Source organism: Heterodontus francisci, chromosome 37 (genome assembly GCF_036365525.1).
Source record: "Heterodontus francisci isolate sHetFra1 chromosome 37, sHetFra1.hap1, whole genome shotgun sequence".
In the NCBI taxonomy this organism is placed as follows: domain Eukaryota; kingdom Metazoa; phylum Chordata; class Chondrichthyes; order Heterodontiformes; family Heterodontidae; genus Heterodontus; species Heterodontus francisci.
Window position 1 is genome coordinate 5,388,474 of NC_090407.1, and position 15,249 is coordinate 5,403,722.

Below are 15,249 nucleotides of genomic sequence, written 5' to 3' on the forward strand. Positions count from 1 at the left end.
ACACTGAGACCCACGATGCACTGCTCGGGTGATCCCACCTGTTGAAAACAGTTTGACGTGCTCCTTGCTGAGTCATTGAATAGAACTTCAAAATGCCATGATTAAGAAGTAATTTTATAAAAAATTTTCCCCACAGATGAAGAAATATTTATCTGTTTGTAGTCTGTCGTGGATGTAACATGGACACCAACATTGGTTAGTGCAGCGTGACCTCCCATTACTTACGACCTGTATGAGGCCTGGTTACTACTGGTGAAGACCAGGTAAGACTTCATAGATCACAATAGATCCAATGGATGATTTGTTGAAGCTGTATTTAAGTCGTAAAGACAGTACTGAGGAAAATTATTAACAGCATAGAACGAATCAATACCCTGCTATAATAGAAGGATGAAAACAATAATTGGTCTTAACTTTGCATAATACAAGCAGTATTTTTAAATTCAGAAAACTGCTTTGCAAAGACATTGTGCGCTTAATAGCTTTCCTCTGCATTACAAATATTTTGAGAATTGGGAGTTGGAATTTTGCACAGAGAATAATATTGAGTGTAAGGAATACATCACATCTGATCAAATGGAAAATTATTTGCATCATTTTAATTGGAAACAGCAGCACTGGGCTGGAGCACACCATTTCCTACAGTGGGTTCCTTCGCTAAGTCTCTTGTCACAGTCCTTCAAAACAAAATAAGGACTTTAAGATTTCCCTCTCCAACCAATAGGGTAGGAGTGGGTGCAGCACAATATTGCCAGCATTCCCACTAACATCACTGTTTTGGCAAATCTGAAATAATGTTTAAAAGGGCCAAAAGATGGATCAGAGCTGCCAACATCTCCAGATTGTGAGCAGGAGAAAGTCCTCTTCCTATCCTGCTTCAATCAGGTCTTGAACCTATTAATTGAGGTGCAGATCAGACACAATCTGATTAAATGATGGAGCAGGCTCGATGGGCTGAATGGCCTACTCCTGCTGCGAATGTTCAGAAGAGATATTCTCGAAGTGTCCTGAATGGACAGCAGGTATTGGTTTAATTGACCTTCTGAGTAATGTTAGCTAGAGTCTACACTAATAATTCTACTAATGCAGAGTGTTTAAAAATTCGAACGGTTTCCCATCTTGCATCTGGACTCAGGGCTTTTTGTTGTCACTTTCCTTTATTACCATCAATCCCATTGAAGTGAGAACCCCGACTCATTTCTTCATCAAAACAGCTCAAATCCTCTCCTCGTAACCTTCATAGATACTTATTTATAGATACAAGCACTGAAACAGGCCCTTCGGCCCACCAAGTCTGTGCTGACCATCATCCACCCATTTATACTAATCCCATATTCCTACCACATCCCCACCTGTTCCTATATTCCCCTACCACCTACCTATACTAGGGGCAATTTATAATGGCCAATTTACCTATCAACCTGCAAATCTTTGGCTGTGGGAGGAAACCACAGCACCTGGCGAAAACCCACACAGACACAGGGAGAACTTGCAAACTCCACACAGGCAGTACCCAGAATTGAACCCGGGTCACTGGAGCTGTGAGGCTGCGGTGCTAACCACTGCGCCACTGTGCTGCCCATATGTTTGATGCATTTTTATGGGGAATATTGTGAGGTATATCATGCTGGATACTCAGCTTCAGCATTAAGTGCTCTCGGTCAGGCATAGGAAGAGGCAAATGCCAAAACAATGGTCCCGTCAACGAACCTTAACAGCACCCACAGAAGAGCACCCTCTACTGCAACAGTGTGACATTTGCATTCCCCTCACCAGATAGCTTGATGGTTTCCCTGAGTAAGAGGCCTCAGTCTCTCAGGACTTTCCTGAGTCAGCTTCAGGAATTAGCAAACATATTATATCCCAACAGTCTGGGCTGCAGCTTTTGTTTTTACCCTTTTGTTCCCCAATTTTCTCCTCTTTTGCCTCTTCCTCTTTTGAAGGCGGTGCTGTTACTGGGATATGCAGCCCGGCAGTACCTGGCCAAATGGGCCTACTTCATGCAGTGAGTGTTGGCATCGTGGCTGAGCCAAATCGTGTCCTCACCCAATGATACCCAAACACTACTCTAGAGCAGGGTGTAACTGGATAGCAGTCAGATGCAGGATCCCTGGCCGAGTTTCCTCACCCTTGCTGGGGCAATAAGGACATTGCAGGATCAGCTAAGTCAAAAATAAATCAGAAATCGAACCTGCGATCTTCTTTGTCTGGCAAAGCACCATGTTAACGTTTATCAGGAAGTTGACTATGATAGACTATCCAATGAACTTCCCTATTATTGTAAATATTAAACCTAATTTCTGGTCTAAGTACATTAGTTTGTACACTGCAAAATATATTTATTAATGCCACTTTTGAAGGGTACAGGGAGTGGAATAAATTTTTGTTATTCAATGACTTTTATTTGCATAATTTATTCAGGTGTGGGACTTAGACTAATTTCTTGCTTCAGTCAATCTGCAGGACTGGCTCAGTCAGTCCTTGGAAAATAATAATTTATATCAAATAGTTTGTCGCAGGCTCATCGAAGGTTTTTATAGCAGTGACTCATGGGCAATATAAATATAAAAATGTTTTGAAAATTTTCACTTCAGGAATAAAGTGCAACAAGGAATAAGTGGGTCACTGTAACAAGGGGTTAGCATGAAGCCTAGCTCCTGACATTGATGCAATTTATTTGCTTTCTTGTAATACTTAAAAGTGCCTAAGGAAAAAAAATCAGAAAGCTAGAAACTGAAACTAGCTGTTGTGACAAGTTACTAAAATATATAGCTGTATCTGACTATAATTTTTAACTTTAATCCCTACTAATGGAATTTTCAAAATGGCTGATCTAACCTTCTACAGAGCATTGAAAGCCACTTTGCATTAAGGCACGGGAGATATTAATGCACCCTTTATGTCTGTAGTAGCCCAGGTGAAAGTGAAACTTTTATGGTAATAAAGGAAAAAAAATCCTCTTCTATTATGTTTTATAGATTACAGATTGTTGCTCAATGATCACAGTCAGGAGGCACTCCATAGTCAGTCACAGAGTAAACTCTAGCTAGCCGTCTGCCGATTGAGCATCTTCTAACGTATCCCTTTCTTAATTGCATATCCAACATAGTAGTCCTGCAAAATATAGGGAGAAACATTAGTCTTACAACAGCGCATTGAAATGCAAACGAACTCCAGTGCAGATTTTAGCTGCCATTCTGTTTTTAAAAAATGCTATTTTAATTCTTGTGAGGTTAAAGAGTTAGTTGTCCTATCATCAGAAAACACATGTAGAAAATAGTCTTTTTCTCACTTTTACCTTGTCAAAGGACTGCTCAGGATATATCTAATGAAATATTATGACAGCTGCATACCAAACAGAACAGCCACTATCCTTAACTACAGGTCTTCAAGCAGGAGTTTGTAGCAATCCAAATATATTTGTAAAGAAACCGCGTAAAGCTTCGTTACAATTATAATTCCTTGAATGTTTTTAAACAAGTGTCATATCGCTTTAATTTTCTTTGACAGTTTCAAATTACAATTATGGTATGCCAATAAAGAGGGATTCCATCAATGAGGGTACGGTTGTCATAACATGTCGAGGCCACAAAAAAATTGAGAAAAGCTTTTTCCTGTAAAACACTCATTGTTTCCACCTAAAGTGTGTTTGGTTTGAAATGTTTAGAATACAGCTGTTCTGTCCTTAAGACTTGACAAGAGGGCTTAGTGACAAGGGGTTAATGGGCTACTTGTACTTCTGAAAGGCTGGGTCTAATCTTATACCATTCAGTGTTGGAACCTACTGGCAGCATTGTCACCTCTTTTGTCTATAGTATACCATACATGTTCAAAGGGAGTTTGTACTGTGTTTATACTGTAGCTTAAATTGCCTGGCTTAATTAATGTCACTCACACTTTCATTTGTAACCATTCAGACCATTCCCAAATTGCCTGAAGGACTGTAAAGCTGTCAGGACCCAATAATAGTTCTTCTACTTGTTTGCTGGTCTGGTCAATTCCTGTTAAGTGAATAATTTATTTGTCACTACGTTTTATTCACTTGCTGAGGATTCTCATTTACACGGTTTTAGCAAAAGTTGTTCTTTTAAGAAAGACGTACATTATCCAGTCTACGTGTGTCACCCTATTCACAGGGATTTATTGATATTTTAACAATAAGCAAAGACAATATTTCATATTCATCTGTGCACAGGTGAAATATCTCACTCTGTTCCGAAGCTGGTTTTGAACTGGATTCTATAGGTTAAATATAATATTATCCTGGTTGATACTGGGGCATTGTGAGTGGTGATGATAGGGTTCTTACTGCCTTCCCACATTCTCTGCTTCATTGCATTCTGATACTCAGAACATGGAGGAATGTTGTAAAACTTCTTTAATAGACTTACCGGGTCACTATAGATACTAGAGTAGAATGGGAATGGACAGAACTGTGGCTGTAAGCGTAGCTGGAGTAAATTCTGAATGAGGTCTTTACTACACAAGGAAAACCCGGCCAAATGTTTTCAATTAACGTGGAATGAATGTAACAATTGATAGTTTTTTTTTTGTTTCAATTTATTGTCAATGAAATAAATGCTTGCTAACAGCATGGAATGAACTGGAAAGAGCTGATTTCCCACCCAGATGTTCCAGTACTGTTTAGTCTTTATTTGGATAGTAGATTTACATAATTGCTGTAATTTCATTAAAAGTGACCCATGCTGCACCTATTTATTCATTTGTGTAAAAGAAAGCCTGAGTGTACTGTACACATGGATATACCCCTTGGCGGATTGCCACATACCCTATCCACACTACACTTATGAATGACACTACCTGCTCATTATACTTACACAGTCGTTTGTACAGCTGAATCCCAATAAATACATAACTGATTTGCTAAAAACGACTGTGCTTGGATCAGAATTTCTACAGACAATTTATAAACGATAAAGTGAAAAGGGGCCAAATTGAAATATTTGCACCTTGGCTTAATTAATCACACCGATGAAACTGAATATAAATTGAAGCCCCATTACTATACAATATTAATGTTTCACAAGAGGCTATTAGTGAAATGCTGGACTGAACATAGTCACAGTGATAAGCAGTAAAAATGTGAATGATTGGGAGATACAATCTGCTTGAATCAGGACTGTCTATTTATGTCTGAATCATGGAATTCAAACAGTGGAAGAAGATGGAAAGTGTTTTGGTGCATTGGAATTCTATATAATGAGCACAATGGAAAGAGGTTTGGTTGGACTTTGTAATTGAGATTGAATAAGAATTGGTATAGTATATTGGATTACTAGGCAGTGTCCAGGAATTCCAAATAGTTCGTTTTATTGGAATTCCATATTATGAGAGTGAATGGAAAAAAACTTGATCCATTGAATTTCTATTTTTGCAGATTTCAGATTTCTTGTCTTTGTCTACAAATTCCTTAAAGACATTGCCCAACAGTGCCTCTGCAACATTCCCAGTCCTTATGTCCCAGTTCATACCCTTCACTCTTCTAACTCTGGACTACCTCCAATTCACCATAGGTGACAGAAACCAGTTATCCCACTGCAGCATTCTGGAACCACCTTGCCATAGTTCTGTGCCTTGGTACATCTCTCCCCTCTTTCAAAAACTCTCTCAAAACCCAACTTCATCAATTAACCCTTTGGTTACCTCACCTAACCCCCTCCCAAACTTTGATTTGGTGTTCCATTCCCCTTGGCAATGACCCTGGGAGGTTTTGAAATACTGAAGACGCTGTGTGACTGTGATTGTTCTATACAATGTGAGTGAATGAGCTATTGATTTGGTTGATTCGAATTCTGTATAACTAGAGGGAGTAGTAACCTGGCTAAGCCATTAGGATTCTATGTGAGAGTGAATGGGAGATCATTTGCTGACACATTGGGCAAGATCTTACCACGTGATTCACTTACCGGCAGCGCAACCGGCTCAGTAATTTTATCTGAGGCGGCCTCCTAATTGGTCACCTTGGGGCTCACGGTCCTATTAAGAAGAGTGGGTGGGCTCCCAGTGCTGGTGGCCCAATCCGAGGCCCTGCAGCTCTGGAGCCTGGGCAGCCCTACCAGGGGAAGTGAGTGCTGTTGAGGCGGGTCTGGGATTGAGAGGGCACCTCAACGTGGAGGTGCCCTCGGAGGGGTAAGCAAAATAAAAAGTTCTGAGGGGCAGGTGGCAGAAGGCCCTCAGAACAGAGGGGGAAGCCCTCTGTAGGGAGTGGTTGGGCTGCAGGGGCAGCCTTTCCTTCAAGCAGCCCCTTCAATGGGCTAAGGAGTTTCCAACTCCGATGGCCCCTGCCTTGGCTGCCTCAGAGAGGCTGCCTCCATTAAACTGGTGGCCTCTGCACATGGTTGGGGTGGGGGTGCTGCTCCACCACTGGCAAAATGCCATGTGCCTGAAGAATCGGCCCTAATTCGGGCCTTAAATATTTAAATTAGCTGCCCACCTCCACAGTACAGACAGCCAATCCGAGTTCCAGTTGCCACTGGGAAACTTCCCTGGAAGCGGGAATGCATCAGGGAGCCATCTCGAGGAGGCTGCTGCTATTTTGCCCGCACCGATTTCCCCCTCCCTCAACAACCCCCCCCCCCCCCCCCCCCCCCCACCCCCCACCACCCCACTGCTTTCATTGCTGACTCCAAGGAGCTGGGAAATTTCTGCCTATTACATCACTGCACTAACTCCTGCCTTCTCAAGCCGTACCACACTTTCAAAAGAAAATGTATTTTTCCACTATCTTTGAGAATGGTGATCTCATGATGCAGTCCAGATGTGGCATAAATAATAAAGTGGATTTGTTTTAAGTGTCTGTAGCATTTTAACAGGCCAGAAATCATATTCATTTATTCAAGTAAAGGAGGTTGTACATTCAGAATCCATTCTGATTTTTTTTTAAAGAAAATTACAGCACAGGAACAGGCCCTTCGGCCCTCCAAGCCTACGCCGATCCAAATCCTCTATCTAAACCTGTCGCCTATTTTCTAAGGGTCTGTATCTCTTTACTTCCTGCCCATTCATGTATCTGTCTAGATACATCTTAAAAGACGCTATCGTGCCCGCGTCTACCACCTCCGCTGGCAAAGCGTTCCATGCATCTACCACCCTCTGCGTAAAGAACTTTCCACGCATATCCCCCTAAACTTTTCCCCTTTCACTTTGAACTCGTGTCCCCTTGTAATTGAATCCCCCACTCTGGGGAAAAAGCTTCTTGCTATCCACCCTGTCTATACCTCTCATGATTTTGTACACCTCAATCAGGTCCCCCCTCAACCTCCGTCTTTCTAATGAAAATAATCCTAATCTACTCAACCTCTCTTCATAGCTAGCGCCCTCCATACCAGGCAACATCCTGGTGAACCTCCACTGCACCCTCTCCAAAGCATCCACATCCTTTTGGTAATGTGGCGACCAGAACTGCACGCAGATTGAAAAATTAAAAGTTTTTTTTAAAGAGTTAAATGAACCTTTCTCCCGGCAACAAATTTTTGAAAGAAACACAGAATATAAATGTATTTTGAGCTGCTATGATATTTGTGAAGTGGCCAGGTTTTGATGACTATAGTTTAAGCTGATTTTCAAAGAGAACTTCCTTTAGAACACAGTTTTAAATTGACAATCAGTGTAGTGGCAACCACATTCAACATAACAAAAAGTGCCAGGAAATGTCTATGCAACCCATGGGGTGGTTATGCAAAACAGAAACATCCATGGAAACACCTCAGTATTTGTTTAAAATAATCAACAGTGAACTGTCAGCATCATTGTGTTGCTTTATATCATGTGTGTTGGAAACGCTGTTGTTTAGCTAAAAGCTGGCACTCGAGTTTACCTTTTTACCTGGCCATTTAGAATCCAATAAAAAGACAGCAAACATGACTATTAACTAGTTTCCCAGCTGAGATGTTTCCTGTTGCAATACTCTTCGCCATGTGCCTTATTCTAGTAAAGGAGGACTCCATGTCTTGCACCATCAACTTCTCTCTGAGGGGACGCACAGTTCAAGCAGGAGAAGTTGAGTGACTGATGATAGTTAGACAGACACCTGGGTGAATGGATTATACATTGTTCTCAGCACTGAGGGGAAGACTTTCACTTCTGTGATGATCTCAATCTAAGAGATAAATCAAGGACTGATAGCACTAGTCTGACAGCAGGAGGAAAAGTCAAACAATAAGCAACCTTGGTCCTTGACTATGTGAGAACCTAGTCAGACACAAAACAATCTTGTGTTGGCCTCCTTGATTGGGCTCTTATGTTTGTTTTAACCCTGGCTGTTTTTAAAATTGAATTTTAACCCCTATTTTTTCCTGCTATACTTCCTGTCCTACATGACTCCCTGACCAATCTAACTGTCCAGGAATGTGCTCCCCCTTTCCCATTAGGAGATATGGAAGTGGGATCACCATAACTCACCTTTCGCTTTCTTGCAGTAGAGTTGCCTGACCTCCACTTGACAGCTCCAGTGCAAACCACTTGTGATTGGGGATTCACTGTGCTTTGGAAATGAGCCTGTGTCCTGCACTGTACTAGTAAGGAACCTCCCCATCTATTCTACACCTTGAATAGTCAGTGTGGAGCTTCGAACAATGCATTTATTTTAAAAAATGTCCATTGAATTCATAATGAAACTTTGCATCCCTCAACTCCAACTCTTAGAAACATTCTTAATTTCTTATCAATACATTTCTCTGAGTTCATTTTTAAAAAAGTAACTTTAACTATTCCTGACTTTCAAAAGATTAAAACAGGTGGGCAGGCAAAGTGGCGCAGTGGTTAGCACTACAGCCTCACAGCTCCATCGACCCGGGTTCAATTCTGGTTACTGCCTCTGCAGGGTTTGCAAGTTCTCCCTGTGACCGCATGGGTTTCCGCCGGGTGCTCCAGTTTCCTCCCACAGCCAAAGACTTGTAGGCTGATAGGTAAATTGGCCATTGTAAATTGCCCCTAGTGTAGGTAGGAGAATAGTGGGGATGTGGTAGGGAATATGGGATTAATGTAGGAGTTGTATAAATGGGTGGCTGATGGTCGGCACAGACTTGGTGGGCCGAAGGGCCTGTTTCAGTGCTGTATCTCTTTATGACTCTAGGTGGCTTTTAGTACAAAATGGAGGTAATTATCCAGATGTAATCGGGAGAGACAAAGAGAAAACCAGAACATGGTGTGAATTGGAATTAAAAAGACAATTGTTGGAAATGTGGAGTAAGCCTATAAGATTCCGAATAATCTAGACCCTTTATTAGAACAGTTCTGATGCAGCATCTACATCTGAAATATTAGCCTGTCCTTTCCCTTTTCAGATGCTGACTGGCCTGTTGTATATTTCCAGCATTTTCTGCTTTTATTTCCAATAATCAGACATGATAATGCCTTAGAATTATGTACTAAATTATACCAGTCCATGTTTAAGAAAGGACTTGCATTTATATAGCACTTTTCCTATTCCTCAGAAGCTCTCAAGCACTTCACAGCCAATGAATTACTATTGAGGTGTAGTCACTGTTGTTATGTAGGCAATTATGGAACTGCCCCGCAGCAAGCTGCTCAAGCATCAGCGAGGGAAATGACCAGTTGGTGATGTGGTTCGGGGCTAAATATTGGCCAGGACACCAAAAGAAATCTCTGTCTTTCTTCAAATAGTGCCATTGATTCTTTCACATCCACCCGAGCAGGAAGGTGGGCCCTCAGTTTAAAGTTCCATCTGTAAGACAACCTCTCTGACAGTGCAGCACTCCCTCAGTACTACACTGAGGTGCCAACCCAAGTTATTAAGAGGAAATTCAGTCATTGATATTCCTTTAAAAAATGATTTGCAAAGAATTAACTTTCAAATCATTTTTGTATTTTTGTCTTTTTTGATAAATTTTAGTGAGCACTGACGATCTCATTGGATGGACTTAGTTTCTAGGAATGTATGAGCAGGTGGTGTAAAATAACATCAGTAGATAGAATCATAGAATGGGTACAGCACAGAGGGAGGCCATTCGGCCCATCGTGTCCATGCCAGCTCTCTACAAGAGCAACTCAGCTAGTCCCACTCCTCTGCCTTTGCCGCAAATTCTTTCTTTCCAGATAATTATCCAATACCCTTTTGAAAGCCACGATTGAATCTGCCTCCATCACACTCTCAGGCTGTGCATTCCAGATCCTAACCACTCGCTGCACAAAAAAGTTTTTCCACATGTCGACTTTTGTTCTTTTGCCATTCACCTTATATTGGTGTCCTTGGTTCTCGATCCTTCCACCAATAGGAACGGTCTCTCTCTATCTACTCTGTCCAGAACTCTCATGATTTTGAACACCTCTATCAAATCTCCTCTCAACCTTCTCTTCAAGGATAACAGTCTATTCTTCTCCAATCTATCAACGTAACTGAGGTTCCTCATCCCTTGAACCATCCCCGTAAATCTTTTCTGCATTCCCTCTAATGCCGTCACATGCTTCCTAAAGTGTAATGCCCAGAATTGGACACAATACTCCAGTTAAGGCCAAACAAGTGTTTTATAAAGTTTCACCATAACTTCCTTGCTATTGAACTCGTGCTTCTATTTATAAAGCCCAGGATCCTGTATGTCTTATTATCCACTTTCTCAACCTGCCCTGCAATCTTCAACGACCTGCGCACATATACCCCCAGGTCTCTCTCTTCCTAAACCCCATCATTAACTTGGAACTTCAGTGGTTGTGCATGTCAGCTGCACACAGCCTCCTTATCAGTTTTAGTAAGTCCATCCAGTTAGCTTTCTTCGATGGTGACATCAATCAGTTTAATTTTTCAGCGGGCCAAAACAAGAGATGAGGATCCCTTTTTTGGAAAGTTGTCAAATGTTGGACGTCCAACTTAAGGAGAAGAAAGGAAGAAGTGAAATAAAGAATTTAGAAAATGTGAGTAACAGTAAAAATGTAATTCAGAAAGTGCTTTCTGGGAGCAGGCAGGTGCTATTGATATGCATTTAAGTCTTGTTATAATGGATGTGTAACAGAACAAGTTATCCAGCACAAGCCTTACATTTGAAAGAGTAGACTATGGCATTACTGACTGTATAAAGCTGGGGACTAGCATGAATCTGCATTGATCAGGACATCTTCAGTCCTTTGCTTGTATCAATGGGGATCTTACAAAGGGAATACAGGATGGAGAAATTAAACTGAGATCAATACTTTTAGGTGCGCTCGGAAGCAGGACAAGAGAGTGCAGGTTCAAGTATATGTTTAGGACAGCAGGTTACCAGAGAATATTCAAGGCTCTTACATTGAACTCACTCGATCTTGTTACAGGAGTAATGTTAGGGTTGTTTTTCTGGATTGATGAAATGAAATGGCCAAAGGGGTCCTCATCTGGAACCATCTTGTGATCTTATGATTCTATAGTCATAGATTAAATTGATCATCGCTGCAAATTTGCTGAAACACTATAATGCAATAATAAAACATCCAAGTATACAAAGTACAAAACAAAAGCTTAATAAGAAAAAAGACAAGTGCCTTACAGCCAATGAATTACTTTCAAAGTGTGGTCACAGTTGAGTTGGAGAACATGACAGTCGAATGTGGGTACAGCATGAACAATGAGATAAATGACAAGTTAATCTGTTTTGATGGTGTTGGTTGAGTGATGAATGTTGGCCAGGACACTGAGAGAATGCCTTGCTATGCTTTGAAAATGTGCCATGGGGATCTTCGATGCCCACCTAAACAGGCAGGCTGGGCTTTGATATAATATTTCACCATATCTTCAACAGAACAACCACGGAAGCCAGTTTGTGACATTTTACACGGTTTACGAAGCTCTTTATGTAGATGGCACCTGCAAAAATTCACCCTTGTGAGCTCAGGTGCTGGAGTTGAGCTTAGACTCATAACCTTCTGACTCAGAGGTATTGGGACTACCATCTGAACAAAGCAAGACTTAATGTTTGAAACTCATTGATGACCAGTGGTTAAGGAGCTAAACAGTAGCACACCTGTCGGAACTGCTCTGCATTTCAGCCTGATTACAGCAGTCAGTCAGCGAATGTTTCTGCATCCTATTCAACCCAAGTCCATGAGATAACTGGTTGGTTGAATGCTACTTTATGAAATTGACCTGAAATTGTCAGGTGCCTCCTGGAGAAATGGACACATTTCAGCTTAAACACTTTGAGAATTGCTGCAATATTTTGCATCTCCCCCCTCAGCAAAAACAAAGATTGACCAGTGCCATGCTGGTTTTGTTTATTCATGTCTGGTGATCAAGTATTTCTGTCGTGCGTGATCAAAGTGCTGGCTCAAAATCAAATAACCAGCTGCACAGCATCAAGATGGCTGCAGACTGTCAATTTTTCATCATCCGTTTTCGATATTCCTGTTTATGAAGTTGTGATACTGAAACAGTTCTCCCGTAGTGGATCTTTTATACACAGTGCCATAGAATACCTATCTATCCACTAACAGCTTCTCAACACCCAAAAAGTTAACAATTATAGTTGGAGGCAGGGTGGCAGTGAGTTGGGGGTGGGGGGGGGGGGTGGGTGGATGAGCTAGTAAAAGTAGCAACTGGTCACCTTGGACAGAACAGAAGAGAAGCCTTTTCTTCCTGTGAATGAAGAGCACAGATTCTGGTCAGGCTCTGCTTCTACACTTCAGTAAATGTTGGCCTGCTTTAACCTTTGCCCTTTAGCCCCTATCATTCATTCTGTTTTGTGCCTTTATGGGTTTTTTTTAACCAAATGAAATGATCTATTTTGTTTCGTGTCATTAGTTCCATCTGTTCAGACAACAACCTTGTGCATTTTTAACGTAAAGTCGTTCCATACGCCTAAGCCTTCACTGCACAGTGTAGTTGGGATCCCTGCAGCCCATGCCTTAGGTCTGAACAGCTGTCAAAATACTCTTTTTTTTTCTTTTTTTAAATACAGGTTTTGTACATTTCACCTTCTGTTATTTCTGATGCCAGATTGTATGCATTGAGCTGGGTGTGAGCAGGTTTAGAGCTAATTAAAGATTTGACAGCCACAGCATCTGAGATTAGGTCTAATTCCATGATGGTTTCTCGTTTTCCATACTCACCAACAGCTCAACAAATTGCCTCCTGCTTCATCAGTGACTTCGAGGTGGCGTCCTCCAAAGGGGGAAGAGAGTGGAGGGATTCTCCCTCAGAGTGTCCGGGTGAAGGCTCACTCCTCCCAACTGAGTGCCGGGGATTCAGGAGGGAAGGGAAAATGGTGAGAGAGGCAAAAGATGAAGGATTCCATATTTAGGAGGGAGAAATCTTAAATTAAGCAAGCCAGGGTAGAGAAAATCACTGACAAAACTTTAAACACTGTGATAAGAGTTCAACCTTCTTAAAGAGACAGAGCAGTTTTATACCCGTTGACCTCTTTGAGATCAAAGATATCCCAGATTTATTTTTACAATGCACCTGGTCTATTTAAAAGCAGGCTAAAGTTTTTTAATCAGTTTGAATGTACATTAGAACAAGGCAGCTTCCGAACTGTCATGGTCATAGATGAAACTAAATGAAAACTGTGTTAAAACATGTGAAGGAAGTTCATCCCTCTTCATGCTTCCTTTTTCATCTTCCATTTTTTCTTCCCCACATCGATGGTTTGATCCGAGTATCCATTTCCTAAAATAACCCAGCCAAAGAGACTATTTGAAAAGTCCGACTGCCTTTTTTTTTTAACAAATTAGATGGCATTGGATAAATGCAGTGATTTTTCGTTCCGCAGAGTGAATGTTAACTTGTCTTTTGTTTTGGACCTTCTTTCTGTGGATGAAGTGTTTTTGGATATAAAGGTTAGAAGATCGGTGAGTATTCTTGGAAGTGGAAATTCGTGAGAATTAGATGAAAATTTAAATTGCACATTTAGCTCAGGGTTGTGCGCTGTCTGTCTGACCATCTGTCTGGGCCAAATACACACTGACTGAAGAGTTCTAATTAAAAAGACAATGTCTGACTGGGGTGGGCTGGTATTAATTCATTTATTCTTCCTTTAATTTAAAGAGGCAGTTTCCCCTTTCCATAGCAGTACAGCACATTGGAAACCTAATCTGCCTGATGCACCCAACCCTCTTGAAAAGCTGCATCTGTTGATTTACAGAATTAGAACCAAATGGATTTGTCCTGAATTAAAACTCAGTATTGAAATGGTGCAGTTGTACTCGATGTGGTCTCAAAGAAAATCCCTGAATCACACAAGGTTCAAATTAAAGAAATAAAATAAAAAGTGAAATAAAAGCAAAATACTGCAGATGCGGGAAGAGTTCTGATGAAAGGTCATGGACCTGAAACGTTAACTCTGTTTCTCTCTGCACAGATGCTGCCAGACCTGCTGAGTATTTCCAGCACTTTCTGTTTCTATTTAAAATAAAAGGTGTTCTCTTTCTGCAGGTAGTCTACTTGAAAAGGTAATCACCCTGTACAGATAAACACCCTGTACGGGTAATCTCTTTGTACAGGTAATCTCACTGTAGATGTTGTCTTCCTTAACAGGTAATCTCTGTACAGGTAATCTCTCTGTGCAGGTGGTCTCTCTGTACAGGTATTCAGGTGTCAACTTCCTCCAAGGACAATTTAAATCCAGATTAAAAATATAACATTGGAAGTCAAAGCAAGGTAGGTCAGCCCAACTAATTTTTGTATGACCAGATTACCTGAAACAATTTATAATGGAACAGACTATTTATAGACACTACCTATACAGGCAGACTAACTACAAAGAAGGTACCCATACAGGCAAACTAACTACAGTGAGGGTACCCATACAGGCAAACTAACTACAGTGAGGGTACCCATACAGGCAAACTAACTACAGTGAGAGTACCCATATAGGCAGACTAACTACAGAGAAGGTACCCATACAGGCAAACTAACTACAGTGAGGGTATCCATACAGGCAGACTAACTACAGTGAGGGTACCCATACAGGCAAATTAACTACAGTGAGGGTACCCATACAGGCAGACTAACTACAGTGAGAGTACGCATACAGGCAGACTAACTACAGTGAGGGTACCCATACAGGCAAACTAACTACAGTGAGAGTACCCATATAGGCAGACTAACTACAGGGAAGGTACCCATACAGGCAAACTAACTACAGTGAGGGTACCCATACAGGCAGACTAACCACAGTGAGAGTACGCATACAGGCAGACTAACTACAGTGAGGGTACCCATACAGGCAAACTAACTACAGTGAGGGTACCCATACAGGCAGACTAACTACAAGCCTATGAAGTCCAGAGAGATGGACTTTAATC

General features: G+C 41.3%; 1 protein-coding gene across 2 annotated transcripts in view; it reads left to right on the forward strand.

Moving 5' to 3' along the window:
- The first annotated feature begins 151 nt into the window (after positions 1-151).
- casz1 (castor zinc finger 1) overlaps positions 152-15,249 on the forward strand; it is a 310,863-nt gene continuing 295,765 nt past the window's right edge. For both annotated transcript variants that reach the window (XM_068016933.1, XM_068016934.1), the window contains exon 1: positions 152-263. The gene's annotated coding sequence lies outside the window, so the exon portion shown is untranslated. The remainder of the gene's footprint in view (positions 264-15,249) is intronic.